At 40.8% G+C, this 19,095-nt stretch overlaps 1 long non-coding RNA gene across 1 annotated transcript in view; it reads right to left on the bottom strand.

Moving 5' to 3' along the window:
• Positions 1-16,709, bottom strand: part of LOC143516235 (uncharacterized) — a 38,877-nt gene extending 22,168 nt beyond the window's left edge. The window contains exons 1-2 of the long non-coding RNA XR_013131616.1: positions 16,583-16,709; positions 15,837-15,956 (exon numbers count right to left, since the gene is read on the bottom strand). This is a non-coding gene — a long non-coding RNA (uncharacterized LOC143516235). The remainder of the gene's footprint in view (positions 1-15,836; positions 15,957-16,582) is intronic.
• Positions 16,710-19,095: the final 2,386 nt, after the last annotated feature.

Here is a 19,095-nt window from a genome sequence, read left to right as displayed (position 1 = left end):
GCCAGTTTGAACGTTTGAAAGTGTTTATATTTGTTTTGTAGAAAAAAGGACCATATTCAGTGTTTTGACATTTTGATTCTTTGTGCACATTGTGCGGGGAGGGTTGTGATCAAATGCCATGTATGCAGCTAGGCCCCATTCGGTCTGCTTCATGACGATGATTTCAGCTTCTCAGACCTGCTGCAAATCAAGGACCGCCAGCTACTGATAGCATGAAAGGGCTAGTGGAGACCTATCACACACCCATCACACATTTATCACACCCTATCACACACCCATCACACATTTATCACACCCTATCACACACCCATCACACATTTATCACACCCCTATCACACACCCATCACACATTTATCACACCCTATCACACACCCATCACACATTTATCACACCCCTATCACACACCCATCATACATTTATCACAACCTTATCACACACCCATCCTGCACCTATTACCTGTCACCTGAGCATCTCTGGAATCACTACAAACAAATCAGATCTGGCCAACTATGACTGAATTTATAACAAATTTTAACATGGACACATTGTGTGTGCTATACTTTTCTGTGATAGTTACTTTTATATGTATGCCTCAAGTGACTTTTGCCATGCTCTAATTGTAAATATGAATGTTATTAATGACTTGCCTGGTTAAATTGGTAAATAGAATATAACATTTGGCTTGGCATTAACACAAGAAAATGAAACAGAATATAACATCATAGAAATTAAATTGTATGTAGTAAAAATGTAGAATGTTCACTGGTTATTACTGTACATACTGTTACAAGACACATTTTAACAGGTTCCCAAAAAGATAAGGAAGGTGATAAACGTTTATGGCTAGTATATTATTTTATTTCCTCACATAAAAACAATGGTTTGCAAGCCATAATGACCAAAAATAAACATGAAGCGACCCCACACTATTAACAGCAGATGTGCTCCACATGGCTTCATACTGCCCAAACAATTAACAATTAGCAATTAACCCAGAAACCGACACTCCAAGTCTGAGGGGAGGGACTGAAGTCCCTACAGACCCACATCACAAGGGCATAGTTAAAGCGACCAGGCACCTGCCTCCTGCGGCATACCATTCTCAATATCAGCTCTTCACTGGCATACACACCCCCTAATTTACCTGTGAGTTCCTAAATAGAGCAATAGCAATAGCCCAAGAGGGTTATAAAAGTACAGACTGAACAGTATTTTTAGAAAGGTAATTTCACACTTTCAGTTTGTACAGTTTTATGAGGACATGCAGAATTCAGGGTTCTTAGCATACTGAAGAACGTAACAGTAATTCTGCTTGGCTGTGGGTGATAGGTGCTAAGCAGATCTGCGCTTGTACATTTCTGTACTCCCGCAGTAATGGTAATCATGCAATCTAAAACATACATGCATTGCATACGCTTTTTATTGAGGCGGTTTGTAGATTGAGGGAAGAGAATGTCTCTATGTCTTAAGGTCTTTTTCTTTTTGGTCCACGGATCAGGCAGCAGTCTCTGTGCCAGTCATATTCAGTTTCTGCAAGCTTCTGAGTGCAGTGTTTAACTAAACACATACTAACTAAACGCACACTTTAGTAGGCATTCATCAAAGTTTAATGTGCTTATTTTCCTCCATTATGAGCAACAGCACACAGGAGAGGAACGTAGCTGCAGGCCTCGTGATGGCACCGTGCCCAGGTTATTATGGATGGAAAAGAGGGAACACGGACGCTAGCAGTCCGTGACTGACTCCAAAACATCCAGATCGATCAGCGTGCGTTAAAGCAAACGAAATATTAGCCCCCCAAAGTCCAATTCTACCTCCTGTAGGGAGGCAGGGACACATGAGGGCACACAGGGCATATAAGGCCATGTTTGTGTAGAAAGATGTCCACAGTATAACACACAAAAACTGCTGTATGCACCAGACCTTGTTTATTGGCCTTATACCAAAGGGAAATATGCTAGTAAAGAAACAAATGAAGAAAATGAGGTGCCTTTTATGAACAGATCTTTTTCTTTCACGCTTAGCAATATGCCTCAAACTGATGCAGCGCATGAGAGGACAAAACGATGTATTACCTCACTGAGTTTATAATCAAAGCTTCATCCCTATAAACATTCGGATTTAATTTCTTCGAAATCCATGAAAGATTTATGATATAAACATGTATTTATAAACCAGTGAAATCAAAGTTTTCCCTCTCACATGCGTCCCTGTTTCCTGGTGTGCTTGAATACAGCAGTAGCATGCTGTCCCGTGTGTGCTCGCCTCTGACATTTCTGGCAGGTCTTTCCCATTAAAATAAACACGATTTCTGAGCAGGCTGAGTTGCTAGCTGGGCTGGCTTGGCATCTTTCACGCCGGGAGCGAAGGACACCTCCTCTAGCCAGTTTGTTAGTCCTTACTCTCCCTTCCCATTTATGCAGCCACCACAGGAGAATAAGTGCAAATTTATCAGTGTATCTGGCTGTGCAGACAGAGTCAGCGGCGGGTTCACAATGCTATTATTTTGCATGCTGGAGAGGGTACAGTATGGTTCACCTTCCAGGATGAGCACACTTTACTTATGAAAGTAGATATTTTGAGCCTTTTAATATATTCTGGCAGACCAGAGCATTCGTATATATTTCCTGGGCTCCCATGTATGGGTATTTCCTATATTTAGATAAAATAGGAAACCTTTCTTCAAATACTCAAACTCAAACAAGCACATTAATCAATCGATCAAATAGTAAATACAGCATGTAACAACTGACCAATGACACAAACGAGAATATATAACATTACATGATGCTCAAATGCTTTGCTTTTACCTGTTTCTTTAATTCCTCTCATTACAGTCTGCTTTCTAATGTACATTTATAATGTGATCTGGTCACCCAGGTCTGTTCCATAGAGCTACAGTCCTGCTAGTTTCAGGTCTAACTCAAGCACACCCGATCCAGCTGTATCAGATCAACTTTGATAAGTTAAACCAGATAAACCGTGTAGGTTTTGGTGTGACGCTGTTTATTTAATCACCTAATTGTTAGACTTCAGACCTTTTAAAGGAACAGATAAGAACATTTGGATAGGCAATTGGTGTGGGCTTTATTTGTTTGCTTTGACTGGGGACAGATGTGTTTGTTGTCCTCATCAGAAGAGAGGTAGTTCCATCCCGGCTTAATGTCCAATTCCTCTTCAAACACACCGTACAAATCCCAGGCCATCTCACATTCCCTTTCACTAAGCACACACATCTCTAAGTAAAACAGAAAAAAAATCCACAGGGAAGAAAGATCCAGGCAAGTCTCCTATGGAGGAAGTACTGAACACCTCCTCACAGCAACACTCTGGAGGAACCACTCAGGATGCTCATCCTAGAAACTTCCATCATTCCTGAGTGATCACAGAACTCAATTCTGCCCAATTCACCCTACAATTACACACCTACCCCTACAGCTCTACAGATATCGATTATTTTGTAACTCTGGATGCTAGATAACATTTAAAATGCTAGATAACATTTAAAAGTAAATATACCCGGCAAGAAAAACGTGACTCGTGAGATCTCCGTAAAGTATCTAAATCCAGTCATGGCATAACTAATTTCTCACAAAGAGCTTAATGAACAGTTTACTGGATACATCCACTGTCAGAGACATCAGGGAGCTGTACAATGTTTCTGTATTCTTGGACTGAACTCAAACCTGTTTACCACATACTATTGTTTTGTGCAGAACATAGAGGCTCCTGTTGGATTGTATTTACGTGGTTTGTATTTATTAGACACTGAATTTTGAATTATGTCATTATCTGTATCTACTGCAGAAATATACCTCATGTAAATCTTTTGTGCCTAAGTTAGGTTTTATTGCAATTTCTTCATTTTAAATGTTCATTGTTTTAATTGCCAAACCCAACTTCACAAATGACAATTTTGTAGATCAAAGAAATATGTCAAATGGTGTCAGGTTAAAAGATATTAATTCATGTGTATTTTAAATTCTCAATAATATGTTACATTACAAAACTCAGAGACTACTGATTGGCACAAACCTTACGATGTTAAGATTAACATAATCAAGATGAATCCAGTTAATTTGTTTTGAAATGATCTGTTACATTCCTGTTCTGTATGTTGAGAGGACAACGATTAATACCACATAGAAAGTGACAAGTGAAGGATACTGAGACTTGAACACACCGTGTTCAGCACAGACAACAAAAGGTCAGCTTACTCCATTTACAATGTAGAGCGTGATCCACTAGCATGCTTATAGTTTAAGGAAACGTAACATATCTAATTCAGCGTGTATAAGTGCTGTGGTTGTGCTTTTTCTATTTTAGCGGAATGAAGAGACTAGCAACCAATGTCAGGCCACTATGTGTGATTGGACAGTAGGTAACTCAATGGATTCAGGAAGTGCTGAAAAAAAAAAGATGTGAACATCTCTTAATGTATGGAAACATCTCAATGTGCTGAAAATGGAGGTTCTGTAAAAATGTAGTGAAGAAAAGATACAAAACAAAATAGTCTTAGTCCACTATAAACAGTGCAAAAGTGCACACCAGATAACTCAAACAGCAGCACGGAAAGGAAAGGGGTAGACTCCATAAAGAAGGAATGAGCCCGTAAGTCTTATGAGTGAGTAAAACAGAGCAATAAGACCAAACATTTTTGTATAGAGAAAAGAAATCGCACCCCTGACATCTGGGAAAGTAACAAAAAGTGAATCTAGAGTGGACCGAAGCAGAATATATGGAAGCATAAACTTTCCTGTATATTGGGTCCAGGTTAAGTTTGTACTCCAAAAAACTCTCCAAATGTTAAGGACCAAAAGGGCATGTGGAACAAAAACACATAGTTCAGAGTTGTATAGAAGCTTATCTTCTGTGTTCAGAGACACCATGTCCTCTGTGTTCAGAGACCATGTCCTCTGTGTTCAGAGAGACCATGTCCTCTGTGTTCAGAGAGGCCATGTCCTCTGTGTTCAGAGAAACCATGTCCTCTGTGTTCAGAGAGACCATGTCCTCTGTGTTCAGAAAGTCCATGTTCTCTATGTTCAGAGAGACCATGTCCTCTGTGTTCAGAGAGACCGTGTCCTCTGTGTTCAGAGAGACCGTGTCCTCTGTGTTCAGAGAGACCGTGTCCTCTGTGTTCAGAGAGACCGTGTCCTTTGTGTTCAGAGAGGCCATGTCCTCTGTGTTCAGAGAGGCCATGTCCTCTGTGTTCAGAGAGACCGTGTCCTCTGTGTTCAGAGAGACCGTGTCCTTTGTGTTCAGAGAGGCCATGTCCTCTGTGTTCAGAGAGGCCATGTCCTCTGTGTTCAGAGAGACCGTGTCCTTTGTGTTCAGAGAGACCGTGTCCTTTGTGTTCAGAGAGGCCATGTCCTCTGTGTTCAGAGAGGCCGTGTCCTCTGTGTTCAGAGAGGCCATGTCCTCTGTGTTCAGAGAGACCATGTCCTCTGTGTTCAGAGAGACCGTGTCCTTTGTGTTCAGAGAGACTGTGTCCTTTGGGTTCAGAAAGACCATGTCCTCTGTGTTCAGAGAAACCGTGTGCTTTGTGTTCAGAGAGACCGTGTCCTTTGTGTTCAGAGAGACCGTGTCCTCTGTGTTCAGAGAGACCGTGTCCTTTGTGTTCAGAGAGACCGTGTCCTTTGTGTTCAGAGAGGCCATGTCCTCTGTGTTCAGAGAGACCATGTCCTCTGTGTTCAGAGAGACCGTGTCCTTTGTGTTCAGAGAGACTGTGTCCTTTGTGTTCAGAAAGACCATGTCCTCTGTGTTCAGAGAGACCGTGTCCTTTGTGTTCAGAGAGACCGTGTCCTTTGTGTTCAGAGAGGCCATGTCCTTTGTGTTCAGAGAGACTGTGTCCTTTGTGTTCAGAAAGACCATGTCCTCTGTGTTCAGAGAGACCGTGTCCTTTGTGTTCAGAGAGACCGTGTCCTTTGTGTTCAGAGAGGCCATGTTCTTTGTGTTCAGAGAGACCGTGTCCTTTGTGTTCAGAGAGGCCATGTCCTCTGTGTTCAGAGAGACCGTGTCCTTTGTGTTCAGAGAGACCATGTCCTCTGTGTTCAGAGAGACCGTGTCCTCTGTGTTCAGAGAGGCCATGTCCTCGGTGTTCAGAGAGACCATGTCCTCTGTGTTCAGAGAGACCGTGTCCTCTGTGTTCAGAGACCGTGTCCTTTGTGTTCAGAGAGACCGTGTCCTTTGTGTTCAGAGAGGCCATGTCCTCTGTGTTCAGAGAGACCATGTCCTCTGTGTTCAGAGAGACCGTGTCCTTTGTGTTCAGAGAGACTGTGTCCTTTGTGTTCAGAAAGACCATGTCCTCTGTGTTCAGAGAGACCGTGTCCTTTGTGTTCAGAGAGACCGTGTCCTTTGTGTTCAGAGAGGCCATGTCCTTTGTGTTCAGAGAGACTGTGTCCTTTGTGTTCAGAAAGACCATGTCCTCTGTGTTCAGAGAGACCGTGTCCTTTGTGTTCAGAGAGACCGTGTCCTTTGTGTTCAGAGAGGCCATGTTCTTTGTGTTCAGAGAGACCGTGTCCTTTGTGTTCAGAGAGGCCATGTCCTCTGTGTTCAGAGAGACCGTGTCCTTTGTGTTCAGAGAGACCATGTCCTCTGTGTTCAGAGAGACCATGTCCTCTGTGTTCAGAGAGACCGTGTCCTTTGTGTTCAGAGAGGCCATGTCCTCGGTGTTCAGAGAGACCATGTCCTCTGTGTTCAGAGAGACCGTGTCCTCTGTGTTCAGAGACCATGTCCTCTGTGTTCAGAGAGACCGTGTACTTTGTGTTCAGAGAGACCATGTCCTTTGTGTTCAGAGAGGCCATGTCATCTGTGTTCAGAGAGGCCATGTCCTTTGTGTTCAGAGAGGCCATGTCCTCTGTGTTCAGAGAGACCATGTCCTCTGTGTTCAGAGAGGCCATGTCATCTGTGTTCAGAGAGGCCATGTCCTCTGTGTTCAGAGAGGCCATGTCCTCTGTGTTCAGAGAAACCGTGTCCTCTATGTTCAGAGAGACCATGTCCTCTGTGTTCAGAGAGGCCATGTCCTTTGTGTTCAGAGAGGCCATGTCCTCTGTGTTCAGAGAGGCCATGTCCCCTGTGCTCTGAACTCTGTCTGTTCTGCTCCACCCCTGTATATTTCCTGCATTTCTGAGAACTGTTGCTATCTTGACCGGTGTGGGGAAATGGGACAGCCCTGCTTCGAACTGAAGAAACTGGAGAAGATCCCTGCCATGACGAACTACCCACTCCTGCCAAATCTACAGAGAGTTAAAAACACACACACAGTCCCATTCTGCATGATCAGAATATATTTGACCATCCAGAGGTAGAAGAATCAAGATGTCTGAAGGCTTGAGATGACAAAGGAGAAGTGTGCAGAAAAGTCTAAAACTGCCCATTTGAAATAAGTCCTGCTGATATAACGAATGGAGTGTTAGATTGAAATCAAAAAGCCTAATTTTGGGAGAGCAGCCTTAAATCCATGTTTACAAGGACAACAGATGCTGCAAACCATTGGCAAATTAACCATACTAATAAGTAGCATTAATAATTTTGTAGAGAAGTTTATATGAAGAAATACATCAAGACCTTTACATTTTCTGTAAATGTGGATTAGTGATTACACATTCTTCAACATGGGGCTTCTGTTTAGCAGTGATAGCCAGAATATCTAGAGTTAAAGGAGACACATCCTGAAACATCTGCTGAGCAGTGACATGTAATGTTTAAAAAGTGGTTGAACTTGTTTGTTGTAATTGCATGGGGATCAGTAGTTATACCAACCGAGGTGGTTATTTTGGGGATTAGGCGGAAATCAGATGATGGGGCGAACTGTAAACTGTTATTACATGAGTTCACACCACATGTATTTCGAGTTTAGCAGCATCCCTTCCACAGCCAACACTGTGAACTCAGATTTCAACATGAGGGGGTTTGTATAAATTGAGAGATGAGGAAGATACTTTATCATTGTTTAGCGATATGAGCAGTATGTTCTCACCAATGTTTACAACATTGTTTCCGTCAATGTCCCATGTAACATACACTGGCCCTGAATATCAGCTTTATCAATCTTCACACAATCATTATAGTACGTAGAATAAGAAATCCCAAGAGATTTTGGTTACTGAAGAGTGTTGATACTCTCAATAAAGAATATTGATGAATTAATCTTTTTTTCCTAAGAAAAGGAAATAAAAAAATTTATCATTAGAAAGGAGTGATTTAGTTGCCAGGTGGAACTTGAATAAGACGAAATAGGGAGAACTGGGCTGAGAACACAGCACGGTCAGAGATCACAATATTTTTCTATGCAGTAGAGGAGACAGAAAAAATATATTTATTATCTTAAACGAAAAATCTTTATGAGAAAAGCAATTGTGCAAGGTTTGGGGAGTCAGCAGGAGTTTGAAATGTACTTTGCATTATACTTCCTTTGATGATGATATCTAGTGAAAGGGTCAAACATTACTAGTCAGTAAAATTATAATCCCATGTGTTGTGCATGTAGTAACTCAAGATTAGCTTCAAAAAGAGTGATAAAGTTGTCTCACTCCTCCTGTCCTCAACCTAAACAACGAACGAAAGTTGTTGACTTGGGGGGTGGTGAACGTAAGATGGACACAAATTAAGTATTATATCTCATCGATTTGGCACCCCCTCTAGTGTAGCGCCCCTATGCGTCGCATATGCTGCATACCCCCTTTTTGCACCACTGACTACAGGAAACCAATGATTTCTGTGGTGTCATGAGTCATTTGCTGTGTGTGCACGGTTAACTAAACTGATGCAAAAACATCTTCCCCAAATGTTGCTACATTTTGTAAATTGGCAACCACTGTATTAATCTTGCATCGTGTATTAAAAGACTATAATGAGTATGATTTAGCTGAATGCATCAAGGCTGGAGTATGATTTAACTGAATGCATAAAGGCTGGAGTATGATTTTTTTTTTTTTTTATTGTCCAAAATGTGCAATTGTATGCAATACACACAAGGAATTGGTCTATGGCTCTCAATAGTTCTCACAGCACCTACACTCACTACATAAATTACAACAACAACAAGAACTGCAGCAGCATTAAATAGACAATAATGCTATAATATTAAGTACTACTAGTTGTAGCTTATTTTGCTAAAGTGTTGAACTTATTATATCACACATTGGTGAATTAACGTGTTAAATTACCGTTATAAATACTGAAAATTTAAACTTCACCAAACTGCAAAATGTAATAATTCTTAAGAAACTGGTTTAAGGCTCTGGCTGGGCTGAGTCTTTATAATTCTGATGACCTGTGAAATTTCACTAAACTGCACAGTGTAGTCATACTTAAGAAATGACTTTAAGACGCTGACTGGGCTAATTGCTCATAATTCCGATTGCCTGTGGAAAGAAGCTGTTCTCCTCTTCACTGTCTACATGCTGCCTGCTGGTCAGATCATTCACAGTTATGGCCTCCACTGTCACTGTTACGCTGATGGTATGCAGATTTATGTCATCACCAAAGTTACCACTGTCCTCCTGTCCCCTGCACACACGGCCTCAAACAATGAATGAGCGTAAATTTCTTGAGGCTAAACCCTGACAAAATTGAAGTTTTACTAATTAGTTCAAATCCATTATCTCAAACCTTTCTTGTTTTACATTCTGTCTTGACATCATTATGAAACTCTCAGCAGTAGTTTGTAACCTTGGTGTACTCTTTGCTTTGTTTTGAATGTCACATTAGGTCTGTTAGAAGTTCTGCAGTGAAGACCCAAGAGCCCTAGTTGATCCTGAGAGTCTTGATGTTCATTTGCGTGTGTCATGTGCGGGTCATGGTCATTGGTTTCATTTTTTTTTCACGTCTATAATATCTTCAGCCACTTAGGATGTGGAGATTCTGGTTCAAGCTTTCATATAATATAATTAGACTATCATAGCTCTATTTTCACTGGTATCCCTAACAAATCCATCCATTTACTTCAGTGTGTCCAAAATTCAGCTGCTAGAATTCTCTCATGTTCTACAAAATCTGCTCCCATCACACCGATTCTGTTCCAATTACACTGGCTTCCCATCTCACTCTGCATTCAGTTTAAACTTCTGCTACTCACATATAATTCTTTGCAGAGTCTTGCATCCCCCATCTAACTGAACGTATATAGGCCCAGCTGCACACTGAGGTCCTCTAATGTTGGACTTTTCTTTATTCTCTGTACTTTCCCTATTCACCTTTTATATCTAGTCCCTATGTTTTATTTAATTTTTTTGTGATACTCTCTTGTAGCTGATTTATTAGGAAGCTTATCTGCAATACGTTTTGCTGCAACATTGAATTTGAGATGCTATATACATTATTATTATTATTATTATTATTATTATTATTATTTTGACTGCTTGTTTTGGCTCTTAGTGTTGTGTAATACCTGTCTGGGGGGAGAACTTCAAACAGGTTATGTCCTGGATATGAGGGTTGTGTCCTGGATATGAGGGTTGTGTCCTGGATATGAGTGGTCCTCAGGAATCTTTATAATGCTTTTTCTGACTCGAGAAGACTACAAGTCCTGAACAAATTGCAAATCATTCTCTATGATCTTCTCTGCACTCTGATTATCATTTGTTAACATATATAGACATATATAGGCAAACAAACAACCCTCAGGTGAGACGGATCACGGGCTCCGCCCACCTGAGGGACGCACATGACGTCACCAGACAACAACAACAACAGCCGCTGTGGACAGAGGCGGCCTGCAAAATGTAATAATTCTTAAGAAACTGGTTTAAGGCTCTGGCTGGGCTGAGTCTTTATAATTCTGATGACCGGCCGCTGTGTGCCACACACCCAGTGGAGGTGTCATGTAGGGCAACGCCCCCTCTCGTAGCTGTCACTCTGGGTTCCCTCATGTCTGTGTTCCCTGCCTGTTTGTTCCGCCCTGCTCGTTTATTTTGATGATTCCTCGTTTGTTACCACGCCCCTGTGTCATTGTCATCACCTGTCCCTAGTTTGGTTCTATGTATATAAGTCCCGTCATTCCCCAGTCGTGTCATCCGTGATTTTGTCTATCAGTTAGTTTGTTCATCCTGTCTGTTCGTGCATTCGTGAGTTTACGCTGTGTTTCTGTTTTCCGTGTTTGTTCTGCCTGCTCCGTGTCTCCCCGTCGTGTTTAAGTTCCCTGTCCCATTATGCCCGTGTACCTTACCTGTTCTGGCTGCCCTCCCGGTTTGACCCACGCCTGTCCTTTCGACTCTGATTTTGGTATTCCCTTTAATAAATCTCGCTCCTCTCAGCGATTGTGTCCGTCTCCTCGCTCCGTAGCGCAAGCTACGTTACAGGAGGGGAGTGTAGCTTGGTAGGGGGGTCTGTCACAGTGAGGCGGCCCCCTACCAGCCGCCTCCGTCCACAGCGGCTGTTGTTGTTGTTGTTTGGTGACGTCATGTGCGTCCCTCAGGTGGGCGGAGCCCGTGATCCGTCTAACCTGAGGGTCGTTTGTTTGCCTATATATGTCTTGTCTTTGTACCAGTTGACCGCTGGTCATTATATCCTTAATTTGGATCTTTTGCACGGGTTTTGGTTTGCACAGTTTCTATTAAACCATCCTTTTTCCCTGAGACTTGGAGTGATCGCTTCCTTTTCAGTTGCTCACACCGCCCGTCACAATCATATTGCTGTAATGATAATATATACACATAATTGCTTCCCTGTCACTGACTGGACAGGGTGGAGTCACGGACTAACGTGCAGTAGAATATTTTTAAGTACATGAACAGTGGGCAAAGTATTAACACAGCCTATTTTTATATTAAGTATATTAAGAATATTATATGACGTACTGTATTTAAAAGCCAAAAACCGACATGGGTGAAATTATATTGGTTAGAGGATCTGAATGTTGGTTTTGATGTATTTTTGATTGATTGCCCAGCCCTAATACAGAGGAGTTTATGGTTGACAGTGACTGCAAGGTGTCCAGTTCCTGTGGCTACAAAACAAGCTATGCACCACTGTGCTTGACAGTTGGTATTAGGTGTTTGTGCAGATATGTTATGTTTGGTTTTTGCCAAACATTGCACTGTGATTTATGGCCAAACATCTCCACTTTGGTCTTGTCTGTTCAAAGGATACTGTTCCAGAAGTCCTGTGGTTTCTGTAGATGCAACTTGGCAAACATAAGCTGTACTGGCATGAAGAGGCTTTCTCCTGGCAACTCTTCCAAACAAGCTATACTCGTTCAGTCTACATTCCCCTAATTGTACTGTCATGAACTTGAACATTTAACATGTCAAATGATGCCTGTAGATCATAAAAGCTCATGGTTGTTTTTTTTTTTTGCAATTTATCTGAACGTTGCATGGTCTGATCTAGGGGTAAATTTGCTTATTTTAAGATTTGGCAACTGTGTTGAGTGTTTTGAATAATCTTTCTCACTTCTCACTGTTGAATGATGAACTTCAAGTTAATTGGAAATGGCCTTATAACCCTTCCCAGATTGATGGGCAGCAACGATTGCGCCTGTAAGATTGATGCTGATGTCTTTCCTCCTTGGCACTGTGTTAAAACACACCTGAATGCAACAGACCTACATACTGCAAAAAACTCAGCTTTTATAGAGGTGCTACACTCGCTGATGGTAAGTTAATCAAGGCGTTTGATTAGCAACATCTGGCTGCTATTACCCCTCTTAATTCCTGTCAAAGCAGTAAAGGGGTACTTCATTTTTCACATTCTGCATCTGTCTTTTGGCCGAGCTTATGTTAAAACAAAAAAATATGTGGTGGTCAACTTGGTAGTGTCCAGATAATTTTAATGATCTTATATGGATGTGTGTTCCCTGTTGTGCTTATTTCATAATGGAGGTAATGTTGGTTTCCCACATTAGGTCTGGGCTTATGATGTTTTATGAAACCATACTGGGTAATGGTAACCGTAATGGGGACTTTGTTTGTTTTGGTAACAAGCTGGGGACTTTGTTTACTCGGTCATTTCCACAGTTTTCAGAGTAGTACACTAGATCAGTGGTTCTCAAACTGTGGTACGCGTACCACTGGTGGTACGCAAAGCACCCCGCGGTGGTACGCCAGATGAACTCGGAAAATAAAAGATGCTTTGAGGTTTTTTTTTTTTTTACACAACACATTTTTTTTTATTAAAACAGAATTATGACAAGTCCTGAAATTCAGAAACTAAAAGGGATTACTCGTATTATGTGCGGAGAAAATGTCGCTAAACAGTTCAACCTGGTGCATCTTTCAAACGACATGGTCACTCGCAGAATTGATGAAATGGTGGACAACGTCAGACAAACATTGACCGAGAGAATTAAAATGAGTAAATGCTTCTCACTGCAGTTAGATGAATCCCTAGATGTCGCAGATTTAGACAACTTGCTCGTTTACGTGCGATATGCGTATGAGGGCATGTCGCACGAAGAATTTTTGTGCTGTACCAACCACTACCAACAAGAACTATAGGAGAACTACATTATAACATATGTGTGTAATGAGAAGGGTTGCCAAATGCGTGAGACACACGCATTTGACCGTCTTCACACGCCACACATCCGATTTCTCACGTCGACAAAAAAAATCTAGTTTATTTACCTCTGATCCACATCTATGATTCAATGAGTTACTAGTTCGCTCTGGCGCCAACCATCGTGATATAGCCTAATACTTAATTCGTGTCTATTTTACATCCTCCCGGTAACAATTTACATTCGCCCCCCGCCCCCCCGTCAACAACTTAAACTTGCCAAACAGCTTTTTCTTTTTTTTTTTTCTTTTTTTTTTGGGGGGGGGGGGGGGGGTAGTAGGTGGTACGTGGAGGTTTTTCGTTTGACAGTTGGTGGTACTTTGTCTAAAAAGTTTGAGAACCACTGCACTAGATAATTGCAACTATGCCTGAGTGAAAACTATTAAGTCTAGTCAACTTCTCTGCATGCTGATTTGTTTCTATAAAGTATGAAGCTGGTAACTGTCATATCATCTGCAAGTTTCACAGTCTTGACAAGGGTCATCAATGGGGCAGTCATGTGATGAAGGAATAAAGCACTAGAGAGAGTCCACTCCATCCTGGGGCACCAGGGTTAATCATGCACAAACTGGGTGTGAATTTCCCTAGACTAGCCTGCTGCAATCTGTCCATCAGAAACAGTTGGAGACAATGGACACATTGAGCTGAATGACTTCAGTGAAGAACACCTAGGATGTTGCATGGCAAACCAAAATGCACAAACAGGATATTGGCATCGTTTCCTGGGTCATTTAGGAGTTGTAGTATGAAATGTAGTATGTAGTTCCATATTGACTGCATTGTCCGCTGACCTGTTTGTTCAATTGACGTATTGAAGTAGGTCATATAGTAGACCTGTAGTGTTCTTCAAGTGGGCCCACACCAGTCTCTCAAAAGACCTTGTCACTACAAATGCCAGAATGATAGACCAGTAGTCATTTGGTCTTAAGCTAGTGTTTTTGGGCACTTGTATGATTTTTGAGCTTTTGTCTCAATAGATAGAAAAACAGATAGAAATACACAGCTCTAGTAAACCTTTGAAGATCTTTGTGAAGACTGGGGCCATCTGGTCAGTACAACTTCTTGGGCAGGAAGGTGAGACCTGGTCTGGTGCGTTCCTGGTCTTTTGTCTACTGTAAGAGAGTAGGGATGTCCCAATCCAGCTTTTTGAACTTCCGATCCGATACCGATATTTATTTGCACTTCCGATCCGATACCAATATCGGCCGATACCGATACCGGCTTATCCGAGCATGTATTAAAATTTAAAGTTATTTAATCAACTTACTTTGTTGTCAAACTCATGTTGATAACAAGTAGCCAGCTGAATTAGGTGTGTTTGAATAATACACAATGGTTGGTAAGGAGAAACTGACCTGTTTATTTAGCAATTAATAAACTCAAAATAGACTAAATAATAAACAATAAACAGAGATGGCATCAGTAAACCAAGGCTTAAAAAGCCATAAGTGCAAATAATATTGTAAATTGTATTTTTTAAAAGTCGCAGTTTGTCATGCTTCACAAAAATTTCTGCCAGTGTTAATTGTGTTAGGACCATTCTTTTTGTCTTCGGTTTTCTTTAGAAACTCTTCATGTTGTTTATGGTGGTATTTTGCTAAATGCTTGATTAGATTGGTTGTATTAAAAGTTCTTACAGCTTTACCACAACACTTGACTTTACTGTGGCATATGTTGCACTCTACCTCTTCGTCTTTGTCGTCCTTTAAGGTAAAATAATCCCACACAACTGACATTTTTACTGATAACTTCAAATTTACATGGCCATCTTAATGGTTAGGAGATGCCACTGAACTAAATTGGGGAGAAGCTATGCTCGTGTGCTGAAGGTGTGCTGGAAAATGCGGACCGGATTTTACTCTCACTGGCGAAAACACAGCAAAAACTGGAATGGATTATCTAAATGGGTGCGCTGGAAAACCCGGATCAGATTATGGATCGGCATTTTCTCGTGCCTGCCGTTCCGATACCAGTGGCGGATCTAGAATTTTTCTGAGTAAGGGGCCATCAAGGGGCCACAATATTCATAGAGGGGCCAAGTGTTTGTCCAACATCCTTGCACACAATCGCACACAGTCATGCCTCAACTTTTAACTTTCATGGCATTCAGCAACAGTAAGTGAATGAGTGCATAATTCACTGAAATTTAAAGACCATTTACAGAATGAAAAGCATACCATCAGGTCCTACTGGAGCAGAACAATCATTTGACATCTGCACAGGATTCTGTGCACCACACTGGAAGATGTTTGAAAGCAGCAAATGACAAATTATTTAACATAAGCCTAGTGTCACAATACACACGCAAGCAGTTATTACTTTCCAAGATAGCCTCTTACCATCAGATCCTGTAGGATCAGCACTGATTGGTGACTCTGGTGGCTCAGTAGAATGGGGGGTTAAGTCATCAACTTCACTCTGCTTGTCCTTATCAGAGAGAGTCCTGTCCCAGTTTGTGGCTAAAACACAAATATATGTCACAAACTATTCAGCAGAAACCATGTTGTCTACAAGACCACATTATTATTTATTTAAAACTGAAGGAAAGACTTGAAAGCTTAAAATATAAAGTGAGTTGTGGTGATATATGAACCAATAAAAATTTAAGCCATTACATAAAAGTTATGGTAAATCATCACTATGAGGTGTATGAATTCAGTGAACTTATGTGCCATTTCACAAGTTACAATATCATACATTACAGCATTAACTGTTGTTGCCCTGCTCTTGACCAGCCTCTGGTCCACAGTCTTCTGCTGCTCTCTCTCTGCCCTCTCTCTGCTCTGTTTCAGCGTCTGGCTGACTCAATCTTTTGACCAAAAACTGCTGAATTCCTGCCTGACACTGACCCTTTCTTTTTATATTCTCTATCATTGCCAAACATTATATTTAATGTTAACACAGTTACAATGAAGAACATGAATCCGCATTACATTTATTAGCAAAATGCTAATGTTCATGTCTAAACACAAATAGGGCCTCGGTTAACACTACTGTTAACTAATGTTAGCTTTGCTTCTTAATTTAATGTTTATTAGATTTAAGTTACGTGACAGCTGTGAGTAAACATGGATTTATGACTTACCAACCAACTCCTCAAAAGTGCCATCGGTTGTGGATAGAAAAACTTTCTCCGCGGGATTGTGCAAACCTTCTTCTGTCAGTTTTATTCACCCTGGACATTCCGATTAGTGTTTGGGTATGGAATTGCATCCACCTATAATCTGATGATCATTGCTCTCGGGCAAAGGACAGATGAGTGACAGGACAGGGGCACTTCAGGGGGCCAATCAGATTTCAGCTGGGGCCAATGCCCCTGTGGCCCCACCCCTAGAACCGCCACTGTCTGATACCAATACACATTTTTTGCAAATATTGGCAGCCGATCCGATCCAAATATCAGATTGGGACAAGCCTAGTGGAGAGTGTGAAGAGTGAGGTCTGGGGTCACTGAATAAGAGGAATCACTTATTCAGGACATTAGCCAATTTATGGTTCTTGGCATAGTTTTCATAATTTTCCAACTTCCCAGTGTTAATCTTTGTACACCAGCTTTCACTCATGTAAACATCCTGCATAATCGGCAGCAGAGTTTGTAAGACACATCTCCATAGTCTGATCAACTTATCAGTGCATTTCCTTCATGATCAATTTATAATTCTCTTGTGGAGTAAGAATTATAAACATGTTCAAAAAGCTTTTTTGAAAAAAAATAAAATAAAAAATAATCAGTATTAACTACCTGGAGTAAGCTGACAGATATTCAGAGGCTAATTTCTCACAAGTATTTGTGTTGGTTTTCAGTGCTGAAAACAGACCCCCACACCTACCCACTATAGAATCCAATCATCTTGAGCCCATCTTTTTCTATGAAATATCTTTTTATAAAGTTTGAATTTATCTTTTTTATTTATCTTTAAAAAAAAGAGAAAGAAAAAAGAAAAATAAGCTCCTACAATTGAACATATAGATCCAACAAAATAACAGCAAAATACTGTACTTTCCTTTGGAAGGTTTTCAGTGCATTCCTAGACTACAAAGTTTTCCACATCCAGTTCATTCAGTTCACATATGACTCTGCAGGCCAAATGTTTTTTTTTTTTTTTGGATTTTAATAATCATGTATTGATTCTTACCTTCATGCAGTGTAGTTTATTGTCAGAGTGGCTTTAATGTAAACTGGTAGTACAGTGGAAAATGCACAATGTTGATATCAGATTGTTGTGAGACTTTTTCCCCCACTCATTTCACACAGTGGAATCCAAATGACAGAATGTTTGTCTATAGCTTTAATTAAAAACTCATAATCTTTTCCTATGGGAAATTATACCTGATATTAAGGCTAGCTGAATCGCTATGGTTATAAAATGGCTATGGTTTGTTAAGACATACATTTTACAGTAGAAAACAAGGCAGTAGTGAGATCATTTTCTACCTTTTATTGCTCTTTGGCTTATGAAATTAAACATCAAACATAAGAACATACAGTTATGAAACTGGTAAATGTTTTGTAGTTGGTCTGGACAAGCAAATGTAGACATGCAATGCAAAAACATACAATAAAAATTGTATGACATGGAGCACCTAAACCTTCCAGGTAACTGGACAGTGACTGCTCTACAGCACATGTTGTATAAGGCGCACCAGGCTAAAAGCCGCATATATCTACTGAACTGAATACATTTACCTGAACTGATCAGTTTCTGAATGGTGCCTGTAGCATTTCACGTGCGACAGTTTTGGCTTTCAGCCGGTATTGTGCCGAATTCTGACTCCCCTCGTTTATCCGCGCATAAAGATGCTACAGATTATATTGTCGCTTTACGTTTCTGTGCATAAATAAGACCTAGACTTTAATTATCCATCACAGCAAACAGCACAGCACACTGGCTCAAGGGTGTAAATTATTTTAAATAAAATACACACTGGCTATACCAAAGTTCACCTCTGACCACATGACTTTGCAGTATTACAGAAGTATTATGTCTAAATATCTAGTTAGGACAAAACTAGAATGCTCAATGAACTAAGTTATAATCACTGTAACTCCTGAATATAATTTGTAGAGTATTCATGTGTGTGCTAACGAGGGGACTCGGATTTTGGCACAACACATTTATTTGTTTGAAAAAAATTCTCCGTCATGCCAGCTGCTTGCATATGCTAAATGAAATTGAGCACTTTCTTCTTTGATTTACAACTTGGACCTACCACCTGATTAACTTCTGCACCGGCCCCTGATGGGTGAAGAAAAGTCTACAGAAAAGCCGCACCTCATTATAAGCCGCGTAGTACAAAGCGTGGGGAAAAAAATTGCGGCTTATAGTCCAGAAAATACGGTAATAGACAAAAATATATATACTAGAAAATAGACAAGAAAAAATAATAGACATAGACCTGGGAATGAACAGGTGGATTATGGAAAATGTAGTTGTCTTGGGAGGGGCAGGCTTGACAATTGCGTGTATCAGCTGTTTCTAAGGCTATATTCCATTTGAGAGGGTAAGTATGTGATTAGATCTGTCTGCAAGCATACAGTGTACTGTGCCATTAGGTTTTCCTGTAAGTAGTGTGCCATTGTAAGTTTTTGCTAGGTGG

Source organism: Brachyhypopomus gauderio, chromosome 6 (assembly GCF_052324685.1).
Source record: "Brachyhypopomus gauderio isolate BG-103 chromosome 6, BGAUD_0.2, whole genome shotgun sequence".
In the NCBI taxonomy this organism is placed as follows: Eukaryota; Metazoa; Chordata; class Actinopteri; order Gymnotiformes; family Hypopomidae; genus Brachyhypopomus; species Brachyhypopomus gauderio.
This window is presented reverse-complemented; position numbering and strand designations above follow the sequence as displayed.